Source organism: Mustela lutreola, chromosome 5, assembly GCF_030435805.1.
Source record: "Mustela lutreola isolate mMusLut2 chromosome 5, mMusLut2.pri, whole genome shotgun sequence".
In the NCBI taxonomy this organism is placed as follows: domain Eukaryota; kingdom Metazoa; phylum Chordata; class Mammalia; order Carnivora; family Mustelidae; genus Mustela; species Mustela lutreola.
In genome coordinates, this window is record NC_081294.1 from 104,593,746 (window position 1) to 104,610,000 (window position 16,255).

The 16,255-nt window shown below is 35.5% G+C and overlaps 1 protein-coding gene and 1 pseudogene across 1 annotated transcript in view; one reads left to right on the forward strand and one right to left on the reverse strand.

The window, feature by feature from the left end:
* The window catches only part of TBCA (tubulin folding cofactor A), a 78,108-nt gene that overhangs the window by 24,046 nt on the left and 37,807 nt on the right, over positions 1-16,255 (reverse strand). The window lies entirely within an intron of this gene.
* LOC131831494 (large ribosomal subunit protein eL37-like) overlaps positions 12,689-16,255 on the forward strand; it is a 33,563-nt pseudogene continuing 29,996 nt past the window's right edge.

The following is a 16,255-nucleotide window of genomic DNA, read 5'->3' on the forward strand; positions in this document are numbered from 1 at the left end:
AATGAGAATTGCAAAACTCCAGTGCTGGGCAATACAGCATCTAAAATTCAGTGTTTTCTCCCCCCATGATTCTTTAGCCTCTCAATCCCTGCCCCCCCCCTTTTACAACCAATCATGTTTTATCAACTTTTAAAAAAACCTTTTTAAATTTTCATTTTTATACTTCTATTCCATTCTTTCATTGTATTTGATTTTGTTATTGTGAATGTATGCGTTCTTTCTTTATAATTTCGGGATTCAGTTTCTTCCAACAGACCAAAATATATCCAGAATCTAGTGTATGGCTCTGTTCTTTTCACCTACCTGATCATATACTTTCTTCTTCTTTTTTCTTTTCTTTTGGGTTTTTTTGTTATCTTAAAGCCTTTTTAAATTTTCATCTTTACAGATACATTCTATCCTTTCAATGTATTTAATTTTATTTTTGTATATATCTAAGTTTTCTTTCTTTACAATTTTATGACATAGTTTCTTCTAACAAACCAGCCCAAATATACTTAGGATATCGCTCTGTTCTGTTAACCTGTGCATAATCCTTTTCTTTTTTTCTCCTCTTGCCTTTTAATTTTCATTTTTACAGTTACATTCTATCATTTCATTGTATTTAATTTTATTTTCTACATATGTAAGTTTTTCTTTCTTTACAATTTTGGGATCTAGTTTTCTAACAGACCAAAACACACACAGGACCCAGTGTATTGCTCTGTTCCATCCACCTGTCTGATTATATTCTGATTTTTGTTTGTGTGTGTGTATGTGTTTAATATTTATTTATTTGACAGAGAGACCACAGGCAGGCGGGGGGGGGAGCAGGCTCCCTGCTGAGCAGAGAGCCCAATGTGGGGCTCAATCCCAGGACCCTGGGATCATGACCTGAGCCAAAAGCAGAAACTTAACCCACTGAGCCACCCAGGTGCCTCTGTATGTGTGTGTTTTAATTTTAGTTTTACTTTTTGTTTTGTTTGTTTGTTTCAGGTCTAATCTGATTTGTTTAGTGTATATTTCTCTGGGCCCATTTTTGCCATTTTAGTATTTCTACTCCTTACTGGGCAGAATGACAAGACAGAAAAACTCATCTCGGACAAGAGAATAAGAGGTGGTACTGACTGCCAGGGACTTAATCAGTATGGACAAAAGTAAGATGTCTGAACTAGAGTTCAGAATAATAATTATAATGATACTAGCTGGGCTTGAAAAAAGAATAGAAGACACTAGAGAATCCCTTTCTGGAGAAATAAAAGAACTAAAATCTAACCAAGTCGAATGCAGTAAAAATGAAGGCTCTAACTGCTAGGATAAATGAGGCAGAAGGGAGAATTAGTGATACAGAAGATCAAACAATAGAAAATAAAGAAGCTGATAATAAGAGAGATAAACCACTACTGGATCAGGAGGAGAGAACGTGGGAGGTAAGTGATACCATAAAGCAAATCAATATTTGAATAATTGGGATCCCAGAAGAAGAGGAAAGAGAGAGGCGGGGGCAGATGGTATACTGCAGCAAATTACAACAGAGAACTTCCCCACTCTGGGGAAGAAAACAGGCATCAAAATCTAGGAGGCATGGAAAACCCCCTCAAAATCAATAAAAATAGGTCAACACCCCGACATATAATAGTGAAACCTAAAAATCTCAGAGACAAAGAGAAAATCCTGAAAGCAGCTGAGACAAGAGTTCTGAAACCTAAAAGAATTGTTCTTAATGTTAAGAAACATTAGATTGGCAGCAGACCTATCCACAGAGACCTGGAAGGCCAGAAAAGACTGGCATGGTAACTCACGGTGCTAAATGAGAAAAATATGCAGCCAAGAATATTTTATCCAGCCAGGATGTCATTCAAAAGAAAAGGAGTGATAAAAGGCTTCCAGGACAAACAGAAACTAAAAGAAGTTGTGATCACCAAACCAGCCATACAAGAAACATTAAAAGGGATCCTTTAAGCAAAAGAGAACGAACCCAAAGTAACACAGACCAGAAAGGAACAGAGACAATGTGCAGAAACACTGACTTTACAGGCAATACAATAGTACTATCTTTCAATAGTTATTTTGAATGTAAATGGGCTAAATGCACCAATCAAAAGACACAGGGTAAAAAAGCAACACCCAGACCCATCAATATGGATTATTTCCCCTCATCCTTGTTCAACATCAATCAATGTGATACAAATCAATCAATGTGATACACTACATAAATAAAAGGACAAGAACCATATGATCCTCTCAACAGATGCAGAAAAGGTACTGATAAAGTATAGCATTCTTTCTTGATTAACACTCTTTGCAGTGTAGGGAGAGAAAGAACATACCTCAGTATCATAAAAGTCTTATATGAAAAGCCAACAGTGAATATCATTCTCAATAGGGAAAAACTGAGAACTTTTCCCCTAAGGTCAGGAACATGAAAGGGATGCCCACTATCACAACCACTGTTCAACATAGTACTAGAAGTTCTAGCCTCAGCACTCAGAAAAAAAAAAAATAAAAGGCATCCAAATCGGCAAAGAAGTCAAACTCTCACTCTTTGCAGAGGACATGATACTCTATGTGGAAAACTCAAAAAACTCCATCCCAAAATTGCTAGAACTCATACAGGAATTCAGCAAAGTGGCAGGGAAACAAAGGCAAAAATAAACTATTGGGATTTCAACAAGATAAAAAACTTTTGCACAACAAAGGAAACAGTCAACAAAACAAAAAGACAACAGACAGAATGGGAGAAGATATTTGCAAATGATGTAACAGATGAAGGGGTAGTATTCAAATATAAAGAACTTATCAAACTTAACACCCCCAAAACAATCCGGTCATGAAATGGGAAGATGACATGAATAGATACTTCTCCAAAGAAGACATATAAACAGCCAAGAGACATATGAAAAAAATGCACCATATCACTTGGCATCAGGGAAATCCAAATCAAAACCACAATGAGATACCACTTCGCACCAGTCAGAATGGCTAAAATTCACAGGTAAGGAAATGACAGATGTTGACAAGAATGCAGAGAAAGGGGAACCCTCCTACACTGTTGGTGGGAATGTAAGCTCGTGCAGTCACACTGGAAAACAGTATGGATTTCCACTAAAAGTTGAAAATAGCGCTACTCTATAACCCAGCAATTACACTACTTGGTATTTACTCCAAAGATATAAATGTAGTGATTCGATAGGGCACCTGCACTCCAATGTTTATACCAGCAATGTCCACAATAGCTAAATTATGCTAAGAGCCCAGATGTCCACCCACAGATAAATGGATAAAGAAGATGTGGTGTATACACGCACGCGCGCGCGCGCGCACACACACACACACACACACACACACACAGAAACAGGAATATTATGCAGCCATCAAAAATATGAAATCTTGACATTTGCAAAGATGTGAATGGAACTGCAGTGTATTATGCTAAGCATAATAAGCCAGAGAAAGACAATTATATTATCTCATTGATTCTGGAATTTAATAGAATTTAAGAAACAAAACAGGATCATAGTGGAAAAGAAGACAAAAAAACAAGATGAAACCAGAGAGGGAGACAAACCACAAGAGACTCTTAATCATAGGAAACAAATAGAGGTTTGGTGGAGGGGAGATGGGTGGAAAGATGGGGTAACTGGGTGATGGCCATTAAGGAGGGCATACGATGTAATAAGCACTGGGTATTATGTAAGACTGAGGAATCACAGGCCTATACTCTGAAACCAATAATACATTATATATTAACCAAATTTAAATTAAAATGTTCTAAAAAAGAATTAAAAAACCAGATTTGTTACATTAAACAACTAGTAGACTTAATTCAACTAATATTTGGTCTTGATTTATGTAGGTCTTGATTTCTCTTGGATGTTTTTCATCAGGAACACTGGGGCTTCTTTCCCTCTACAGGACAGAGCTATGTGGTGGCTACTGCTTTTTTTTTCAGAGGAGGCATGTGCTGTTCATTTTGAGCCAATTCACACAACTTCCAGTTTCCTAAACATTCAGGCCTTATACGTGGTTCGTATAAGCAACTGAGTTTGAATCTTTGCTGGAGGAACCTGTGTATCGTCAACACAACAGTGTTATTACTGTTGTCTTTATTAACTTTATAGCATCATGATTTTTATTCAGGATATCAAGGATACTCAGAAGCCAGTGGGATTAGCAATGACATTTTCACTATTCCTTTTTTTTTTTTTTTTAAAGATCTTATTTACTTGAGAGAAAGCGAGCAAGCACACATGTGGAGTGTGGTTGGGGGTACGGGGAGGAGAAGCAGGCTCCTCGCTGAGCAGGGAGCCACATACTGGAAGTGATCCAAGGACCCTGAGACCCAGGACCCTGAGCAGAAGGCAGATGCTTAACTGACTGAGCAACCCAGGCACCACTATATTTTCATTATTCCTAAAACCTAGGAGGTTACTAACTCTCCTAGTAAATGAAAGTAGCGGAGATTGAATGGGTAACCAAAAGAGGCACATTCAATTAACATCCTGTAATTAAAAGTCTTACAACAAGGGTTCACAAACCATGGCCAATGAATGGTATTTTGCCTGCCATTTGGTTTTGTATAACTTGAGAGCTATGGATAATTTTATGTGATTTAAATAATATTTTTAATACTAAGCTTATTTTTATTGTTTTTTCTTTTTAAAGATTTTGTTTATTTATTTGACAGAGAGAGATCACAAGTAGGCAGAGAGGCAGGCAGAGAGAGAGAGGAGGAAGCAGGCTCCCTGCTGAGCAGAGAGCCCAATGCGGAACTCGATCCCAGGACCCTGAGATCATGACCTGAGCCGAAGGCAGCAGCTTAACCCACTGAGCCACCCAGGCGCCCCTAAGCTTATTTTTAAATGGTTAATACATTTTAAAAATATTTTGTGTTCTGTAAAAATCACATGGAATTCAAATTTCTGTGTCCAGCCACACTCGTTCATCTATATATCATCTCTGAATAGTTTTCATGCAGCGATAGCAAATGAGTAGTTGTGATAGAAATGTATGGCTCAAACAGCCTAAAATATATACTAACTGTTCTTTTACAAAAAGCATTGCTGACCCCTGACTTAGAAGACCTCTATTTAGTTCTACCCAACACCTCTTAACCACCTTAGTGTTTATCACATTATACTGAAATAAGAAAGCTGTGATTCTAGAGAAAGTATGCAATGAAAGAGATGGATTCCATGCCTAGGCCACAAATAATTTTGGTTCATAATCCAAGTCATCCTATTCTCCATTGTACCTGTCCTCAGAAAATAGTAATAACCCCAGCAAAATTAAAGGACTCTTAACTACATACCACATCTGATAAGTAAAGGTGCTGAGTATTTGCATGGCTATTGGCATATTAAAACAACCAAAAGTAGGGGCCCCTGGGTGGCTCAGTGGGTTAAAGCCTCTGCCTTCCGCTCAGGTCATGATCCCTGGGTCCTGGGAGCCCTGCATCGGGCTCTCTGCTCAGCAGGGAGCCTGCTTCCGCCCCGCCTCTGCCTGCCTCTCTGCCTCTCTGTGATCTCTTTCTGTCAAATAAATAAATAAAATCTTAAAAAAAAAAAAACAATCCAAAAAACCAAAAGTAAAGTTTTTGTTTAAAAAGCCCTTTTTTTGTGAAAAGGCTCAGGAAGCAAGTTATTGAACAGCACATGCACTGCCCTGGAAAAAGAAAAAAAAAAAAAAATCACAGGTAGTGAGAACCCAGTAATATAAAATTATAGAGAATAAAATGCTAGGGGGCAAGATGCAGTAGAAGTGAACTGTACAAATCAATGTATTAATGACAAGTCACATGACATGAAAGAGATTTTACAGAGAAATATATGCAACTTCAACTTCACCAGATATTATCAAATTGCTTTCCAAAATGGTTTTTATCAACTGATACCCAACCTGCACTGTACAAAATTTCCTAGTGCTCCTTGCATCCTCATAAACAACTGGAATTGTAAGAATTATTAAATTTCTGAAAATATATCATAGTTTGAAATATTAATTTCTCTGATAACTTGTAAGGTTATTTATGTTTATTAAAATAGTAGTTAGTAGGGACCCCTGGGTGGCTCAGTCAGTTAAGCAGCTGCCTTCCACTCAGGTCATGATCCCAGGGTCTTAGAATCGAGTCTCACATCAGGCTCCTTGCTTGGCAGGGAGCCTATTTCTCTCTCTCACTCTGCCTGCTTGTGCCGTCTCTCTGTCAAATAAATAAATAAAATCTTTAAAAAGAAATAGTTACTGGACAAGTATTTGTTAAATCACTGAGTATCTTCCAGTGAATTTGGTTCTTTTCCCTTCTTTTAGAGAAGGCTAAGATTTAGTAGGAAAGCTTAATTCAATTAATTATATAAAATCATAGTTTTGAAATTTTTATGAAAATATTTTTCCTGGGGCGCCTGGGTGGCTCAGTGGATTAAGCCTCTGCCTTCGGCCCAGGTCATGATCTCAGGGTCCTGGGATTGAGCCCCGCATCGGGCTCTCTGCCTGCTTCTCCCTCTCTCTCTGCCTCTCTGCCTACTTGTGATCTCTGCCTGTCAAATAAATAAATAAAATCTTAAAAAAAAAAAATTTTTCCCTGTGACATACATATTTATATGTTCCTAGAAATATGTGAAAAATTATAAAAATAATTAAACAAATTCATAATTTCCTTGCTTAAATAATTATTGACCAAAATGCACATAATTCTGAAATCCAAAAAAGGTTTAAAAGGAAACTTTAAAATTAAGTTTGGCATAATTTGATTTAGCAGCAAAATGTAACCTCTGCTGACATGAAATTATAAACTTTATGTATCCTACTTAATGTGAATAGTCACGTTTCACTGCAGCAATACATGTTTGATTATAGAGTACTTCTCCAGATGTTATGAAAACATAGATTTATGTTCTAAAATCTAAAAAATTTGGAATTCAGGAATACGTATTGGCCCAATGGTTTCATATATGGGAATATGGACCTGTATTAACATTTTGAATATTTTCCACTAGTCCTTTTCTTTAAGCACGTGTGAAAATTTATATGTGTGTGTGTAGACACAAATTACTGGGATAATACATCATTTTCTTTCTGTCTTTTTTACTAAAGTATAGTTGACATACACTGTTAACACTACTTTTAGGTACACAACATAATGATTCAACACATTTATATTTTATGCTATGCTCAATGTATCATTTTCAGTATTACTGAACATTCTTTGAAAAATACAGCTGTTAATAGTCACAAAGCATTTCACAGTACCAGTATGAGAGTTTAATAAAGTATTACCTTATTGTCCATTTAGGCCATTCACATATTATAAATAATACTGTAACAAACATCTCTACTCATACATTTTATGGATGTGTAATATTTTATTACATAATATTTAAAATATATAGTGTCTGATAAGAAATTAGAGCAAGTCCTCTTCCAATAAGCCAGATATCATTTATTGATGAATATTTCCTTTTTCTACTGATGTGATAAGCCACCACTGCCATTCAATATTATTAGTAATAAACAAAATACAAATATTAACACAATGTATCCTATTATAGCCTATTGTATTTCATTTTAGTCAAAGAAAATGGTAGCCAGATTTTACCATTTATTATAAACATATCAAACTTCAAAGAGATATAAAATTAAAAAGAGAAAAATGTGGAAAATGGCACATGAAGGAAAAAGAGATTTGACAATCAATAGTTGTTGATACTACAGAAAAAAAAAAAGAGGGTAAGAATTTTTTTTTTTAAAGAATATAATTTCCCAGAGCTGGAAAAAAAAACCAATAATCTTAATTTAAAGCGCTTCCTATGTAGTAACTAGAATAAATGAAAAAACCCACTTCTATATACAATGCTGAAAATTTCCAGAGATCCAAAATTTCCAGGAATGAAAGCTTTCCTTTTAAAGATTTTATTAATTCAGTTGAGAGAGAGCACAAATGGGGGAACAGTAGAGGGAGAAGAAAAAGCGGGCTCCCTGGGGGGCTTGATCTCAGGACCCTGGGATCATCACCTGAGTCGAAGGCAGATGCTTTATTGACAAGCCACCCAGGTACCCCTGAAAATGAAAGCTCTGAAAGGGAGAACACGTCATCCATAAAAGGAAAAAGAAAAAAAGAGAGAGACTGATGTTACATTTTGCATTAATAACACTAGATACCAGAAGACAATGGAACAATCCCTTAAAAGTTCTAAGAGAAAATGACTTATAACTTGGATTTGTAATTGTTAATAGTGAGGGAAACATTAACTAACTCATTCAGTGATTATTTACTGAAGGGCTATTATGTGCCAGGCATGATTTTGTATCACAAGGATGTAGCAGTGAACAAAACTACATAAATTTCTGCTGTATAGCATTTTATTAGAAATAAAATAAACAAAATATATAGCATGTTAGCATGTGTTAAGTACATTAAGAGAAAAATCACTGAAGATGGATTGATAATATACAGGATTTGCAATTTAAAATATGACAGTCAAGGAAGGCCTCTTTGAGAAGAGGATATGTGAGTTAAGATCTGAAGGAGACTATTAAGTCATATGGATAACTGATGAAATAAGTCACAGGCCAGGGGAATATTTTTTAGTTCTATAAAAGTTCAAAAATTTCTGCAATTCCCTCTTTCTGAGAAATATACTTAAGAATGTACTCCAGCAAATTGAAGATGAAAATCAAGAAAAAAAAATGGTTAATATAAATACAATGGTCTAATGAAGAAAAAAAAAATCCCAGGATTGAAACTGTGCAGTAGGCTTGGCCTAGAATCTTAATGTGGACTCTTACAAGAGTATCTTTAAGAAAAAGAATGGAATAGATTCTAAGGAACAGATACAATGAGTGGAAGATAAATGGATGCCACATCTTTTTCCGCCCCCTCAATTAGGCAAAAAGAAAAAAAAAAAAAAAGGACAACCAGAAACTCCAGGAAAAGCACCCTCCACCTCCAGAGTTACGGTTGTACTATGAAGCAATTAATGAAAAAGAAAATTCATTTAACTTGGTTTTTAAAGAATAATCTCCTTTGGGTAGCCTAGCATCCACTGAAAAAGAAGCATAATCCTATGCTATATACCATATTTAAAATAATATATAATCTATTTATTCATTTTCAACTGTCAGAGAAGAACTATGAGCAAAATACATCTTTCCCAACTTATCTGAAATATTTGTGGTTTTAATGTTTGTTTAAAAGTTAAGGTATGCCTACCTATTTTTTTCTCATAGAAACCATGATATAAGTAAGTGATGGCTAAGTTGACCCCTGGTCAGCCAATGAAATTTTAGCATTTCATTAAAGTTATATCAATACCTACATAATCAATTTCCTGTATTAAGTCCCTGTTTGAAATTCCTAGCATGACTTTATCTTGATTGATATCATTCACCCTTACTGACAAGCTGGTAAAATCTCTTCTGCCTCTGAAGAAACAAACAATACTTCTGAGATGTTCATCATATGAGAGATAAGGAAGAAAAGAAACTTTTATTGAGGGCCTAATATGAACAGACCTTTAAGTACTTTATTGCATTAAATACTTACAGGCCTATTTAAGTATCATTCCCATTTTACAGTCCCTTGTTAACTATCCCTCCCCACAATGTTGTCAGAAGTCTTTATATGTAGGGACACCTGTTTGGCTCAGTTGGTTAAGCATCTGCCTTCAGCTCAGGTCCTGATCCCAGGGTCCTGGGATTGAGTTCTGCATTGGGCTCCCTGTTCAGTGGGGAGCCTGCTTCTCCCTCTGCTTGCTGTTCCCCCTGCTACTGCATGCTCTGAGAAATAAATAAAATCTTAAAAAAAAAAAGTCTTTATATTTAAATAGAACTAAAGCAGCATCAATATTTCAGAAATGAGTATAATGTAAGCTGTATTGCTTCATGAAACTGATCAAAAATGATAATAATAATCAAAATTATGCTGAAAACAGAGAGCAGCACTTATAAAGAAGGTAGGTTGGATGAATGACTTATGATGTTTAAGTGTTTCAACAGCCATCATCAAATTTGCTTCCCCCAAAACCAGACCTATGGTAAAGTTCAACAATTAAAACTCAAGAAGAGATAGTTATAATATTGGCATCCCATAAAACATAATATATAATAGATTTAGGCAAAAGCTTCAATCATTCAAGGTAAGTTAAAATTAAAATATGAAAATAAAAGCAGTTAACACATAGTGAACATTTACTATGGGCCAATTACTAAGTCAAAGCATGCTGCATGCATTATGGCATTTAATCCTCAAAACAACCCTATAAAATATGTACCATTATTATTCCCATTTTAGTAGTAACTGAAATTCATATGCTTGTGTAAGTTCTCATAGCTGCTGAGTGTCAAAGAACTGCTTTATTCCATAGTTATTACTCTTAGCTACTACTGATGTATTTACTTTTAAAAATAATTATTAAACATTTGAACACGTTAAAAAAATAAAGAACAAAATGGGCTCAACTGCAACAGGCATTACTGATTCCTACCCAACAGCCACTTCTTACCTGCTCACAGAATTTTATGATCATCCAAGCAGCCAGGTCCTTCAAAGAAAGAAGCCACCCCTGCCAAGTGGTAGCTTAGGCATGTATAAGTGACCCAACTGTGGCCAAAGCTACAAAACGGCTATTCATTGGGGGGGGGGGGGTAGTTCTGAGAAGGTTGCTATTCTTTGCAAATGCAATATAAGCAGATATAATTCCGTTTTCTCACCTGTGACATCTGCCACTTGTGGCAGGTACCATGGGATCATGAGGATCCAGCCTAAAATGACAGATCATTCTGGGGTATCAGAGAACTTGAGGTTTTGATGATGGTATCAATCTACTCAGTTAACTAACTCTTACCTCTAGACTGTTTATTGTATGAGATGATGAACATCCATACTGTTTAACCCACATACAGCTTGATTTTCTGTTACTCTGAAGTTAAAGCATCTGAAGTGAAAGAGTCATTAAAAGCAAAAGTCTGTTCTGCAATTATGAAATAATGCTTTCTTACTCGTTCATTCTGAACTGCTAAATCACTCAAAGACTGAGATACCTCATCTTTTTCTTCCCATTTACAAATACACATGAAAAACGTAAAGAGGAAGTACCTACATAATACCCAATTTTATGTCTTCTACAGTTTTAACAAATACTCTATATAAATTTTGTGCAAAAGTCTCTATTTCTCACTTAAAACTACACCTGTGTTTGGGATGCCTGGGTGGCTTAGTCGTTAAGCACTGCCTTTGACTCAGATGGTGATCCCAGGGTTCTGGCATTGAGTCCCGCATGGGGCTCCTTGCTCAGCGGGGAACCTACTTCTCCCTGTGTCTGCTACTCCCTCTCTCTTTCTGACAAATAAATAAATAAAATCTTTTAAAAAACAAAACAAAACAAAAAACTAAACCTGTGTAAAACTTTAAACATTTGTGCTTGTTTTTAATAGCCATGTTGGTTACAGAGGCTAATATCCATAATAAATACAATCTTCAATTTGTAAATTTCCAATTTACAAATTGCTTCTTTAACTTACAAAATATTGGATGTTAAATATTAAATAGTAAAATATAAATGCCCTTAAACTGTAACTTACAGGAGAGTGGGTATTAGGTAGTTCAACATTAAAAGTCTATAAACTACTCTGGGGTAAGCCATTTAATGGTGCTACCAAGGAAACAATATGGCATCAGGGAAACTGTATGTACTTATAAATTAGGAGCTCAACAAATTTTAAATGGGTTTAAATGGATTTAAAGTTTTTATCTTTCCCACTGAAGAGGGAAAAAAATATTCAAGATTAGAAAAAGTTATATACATTACTTAGCAAATAAAGTAGATAACAAGTTTTACACCAGGAAAAAGCAGTCACAAAAATCAAAGTAAAAGACTTCAGGCTTTTGAAGACTAAGGGTATAGTAATGAGATACCAGGCACACAGAAGAAATACAGAAGTATATGGGGACAAAAACACCAAAAAAGATGAAGGGAATAAAAATCTACTCATTTGGGGAAAATGCAAGTGGACTGCAAATTAGAGCCTTAGCTCCTGAATTAGGAATTCTCACTAGTGCCTTAGAAAGAAAGAAGTGAAGGCTGACATCAGAATCTGATGATTTAATACTTATGGTCTATACAGTAAAATGTATGTACTAAAAATCTGGTCGAGTTTTAGTGATTCTTTACTAACTCTTTAGCGTTCACTGTGAAGTCCGAAGTCAGATTTCCCCAAATTTCAACTAATAGCTATAGCCAAAATTTGGGGGACTAGCAAAACTGAGGAAGAACATGATACAGTACTGTCTTAAAATAGATAAAACAAAAATGTGCTACACACAAACATACATCAGATGAGATGGAGCTGGAGCTCTTTCTTAGCAAAATACCTTCTCTCACTCCTTATCCTCTTTCCCCACTTCACTTATTCTTCGTAAACTCAACTGTCTTTGTCTTCTGGAAGGACCACACTAACCTCTTCCTTACCACTCCCAAGCTGCTACTGTAAATTCTTCCTACTAATCTTTTTTCTTCTGACTAATCTTCAAAGCATATAGGATTTACCAAAATAGGTCAAAATTTTGTCTAGTTCTGGAGCACCCTGCTCAGTGGGGAGTCTGCTTCTCCCTCCCCCGCAGCTGCTCCCCGCCCCACTGTGCTCTCTCTCAAATAAATAAAATCTTAAAAAAAAATTGGGGGGGGGTCTAGTTCTACACTTGATAGTTGATGCCCACATGATTGAAAAGGTGTTTCCTCTCAGTACCTATCAGACTGTGTGCCTCACATACCTGAGTGAACTCAATTATCCTGAGAGGTAAGCAGGGCAAATGGGAAACTGATTCAAAGAGGTGAAATGAGTCACCTAATGTCAGTTGGCCAGGCGATGGTTGAAATTAAGATTTGAAATCATGACTTCTAACTTCAAGTGTCAATACTAACACAATCATACTGCCTTCTGTTTGAAGTAAATATAGCAATTTTCAAAATTTAAATATCTTTTATCTGTTCCCAAAGTAAAATCATTCTGTGGTTCAAAATGTGAATAGCACAGAAGAGTACAAAGTGAAAAGGCAACTGGCCACCCACACCCTACCCTCCTCAGTGGCTCAGTTCCCATCACTGGAAGCAACAAGTTATCAAATTCTTGTATATCTAAATGAAAGAAATTAAATGATTAATTTATAGTATTTGTTACCTTATCATCTCCCAGTAACCTTCAATTAATCTCCTAGACTGATGCTTCAAGTTACAGTCACTGTTCAAATATAATGTATGCTTTAATAAATCTGATAAATATGACAGGACATTCCATAAACAGCTAAGATGATACATGACAAATACAAAACCAATATTACTATTTTCTGTGCAATATTATGACTCTCGGTGACTAATAAACTTATTTTAGGAATTAATTAATGAAACAAAATTATAAAATTAATTATTTCAGTAATCCCCTAAACTGTCCCTTAAAGGTTTTGAGATAACCACTGAGACTGAAAAGTATATACTAATGAAAGGGCTAAAGGTACTGCGAACAGCTTCTGCTTGAGTTTGTATGAAAAAGCAACAGACGTCCCACTGCTGCTTCATCTCCATACAAAAACCCTCCGACAGTTTTAATTATCACCTAAAAATCACAAATCTCTCTGTACATTTACTTTTTATCTTCTGTCCAAACCAGATCTCGGTCTTAATAACATCTCCATTTGTTAGACATTCCACCAGCAACTAACTGAACTAGTTTGAAAAGTGAGCTCATCATTATCCCACTCTAAAATGATGCTCTTTTTCCCAACTTGAGTTATCAACATCAGAATCAAACGAATACTAGATAAAGTAGTCCTGGCTTGCAAGCTCGGTATGAGCCAGAGTGTGATACAGCTACAAACCAAACCAAATCAAACCCAACCTAGCCAATTCAATTTTAGATGCATTAGAAGAAGAAAACTGAAAACATGGTAGCTAAACAGTACTATATTGGAAGGATGGCATCTGTACCATTATTATTTATAATTTACTTCTAAATTTGTTATACATAACTTAGATCTAAAAAGGATTTGAGACAGCATCTAAAAGAGGACTCCAAGAGATTACAGTATTCTTTTTTAAGCTTTTATTTATTTATTTGACAGACAGAGATCACAAGTAGGCAGAGAGGCAGGCAGAGAGAGAGAGAGGAGGAAGCAGATCACCTGCAGAGCAGAGAGCCTGACGCGGGACTCGATCCTAGGACCCTGAGATCATGACCCGAGCCGAAGGCAGCGGCCCAACCCACTGAGCCACCCAGGCACCCCAACAAATTATAGTATTAAAAGGAATATCCAACACCATAATTCTGTTCTGTGAAACAGCTCAGTTTGCCTAAAACATTCAGACAGATGATGAAGTATATAGTTAGTTCAAATTAGTATGTTATCAAAACTAAAATGAGCAAGGAAAATATCATTTAATGAAAATGACTTTAGCTGACTCATGACAGTCACTTCTCATAAATAATGGTAACATTAGTTAGAATACTTGAATTTTATAAAATTATAAAATAAGCCCAATTTAATGATATTTTACTACAGAAATTACTCTTGTGAGATTGAGCCCCTCTCTGGGCTCTGTGCTGGGCATGGAGCCTGCTTTTAAGATTCCCCCTCTATCCTTCCCCCTTCCTCTCTAAAATAAATAAATAATAAATAAGTAAATAATGAAATATATTTTTTTAAATGCTGCATTTTCACAACTGGGGGCACCACCTTACGTTAGCTCTTGCCCTATGAGCAATGCATTAGCATGTAACAACATAAAAGTCCTCTAACTTAGCTCACAAAAACAGAATATACAATGAATTTTATGTCATTTTTAAGAGCATCACAACTTTTTGCAAGTTGTTCCATACAATCTTCCTGGATTATTTCAGAGGAGTTATTTGACAGAGTCTTTCAGGACCTCGATTCTATGAATAGACTAGCATGATTATATATGGACATACCTGTAATAAACACCTTTCTCCAGTGAACCTAAAAAACCCAGGTAACAGCAGCAGCATTTGGGTTAAAGAAAGACATGGGGTGGGGCACCTGGTCGGCTCAGTCTCTAGAGCATGCAATGCTTGACCTCAGGGTTTAAGTTCAAGTCCCATGTTGGGTGTAGTGATTACTTAAAAATAAAATCTTAAAAAAAAAAAAAAAGATATGGGAGCTGGCTCAAAATGTTTATATGTAGTGGGCAAATCTACCTTCTAATTCACCACATAAAAATAACTACACTACCAATTTTTCAAATGTGTTAACAATTGTTTTCTCTGATAGAACACAAAGGAATGCTTCTCCAAGAGATGTTAAGAGATGTGGTCAAAAGAAAAAGATTTTTATGAATAAATCTTAGGAAATACTGCATAGTCTATTCCACTCTTAAAAATTCACATAGTGAAAGCTTTTGAATAATCCTACAAGGAAACATGTTAAACTCTACTTCATCCCCTCTCAGATTAAATTGAGCAAGCACTTTTTCAACTTACCTGTCAAGATCATGTTAACCGTATTCTATACAACACCTCCTTGGATCCAAAATGAGAGGCAGGTAATCAAAATTCTTACTATAATGTCTGACATATTTCTAAGTTTCTGAAATATATTTTTACCCTATATAAAATGTAAAATATTGTATTCAAAATTTCTAATTATAGAACTTCATAAAATTTTGTTATTAACTAACAACTTAATACAATTAATTTTTAAACTAAATCAGTGTGGCAGCAATAATAGCTTAACTAATACTAGTATATATCTATATTTGTGTAATATATATTAAGGACAATGAACTTTATTACTATCCTATCTTTTAACATTTTAATTTGCTTATAAATAATCCACATTTTAGTAGAAAAGTAGCTAGTCACATCATCTTGTGATATTACCAAGCAATACATTTAGTTTAAAAAATCATATAGTAACATTATTATAAGTGACAATGTTTTTTAAAAAAATCGAGTCCAACTTTTCCCAATATAAGTTTATTTTTCTACCTGAGATATGGTATCTGAATGGTAATAAAGGCTCAGTGGTCTTTAGCCAAATTCCATAAAGAATGCATTTTTTTTTAAAGGAGAATTTGTTATTTTTAAGATATTATTTATTTATTTGACAGACAGAGATCACAAGTAGGCAGAGAGGCAGGCAGAGAGAGAAGGGGAAGCAGGCTTCCTGCTGAGCAGAGAGCCTCATGTGATGTGGGGCCTGATCCCAGGACCCTGTGATCAAGACCTGAGCCAAAGGCAGAAGCTTTAACCCACTGAGCCACCCAGGCGCCCT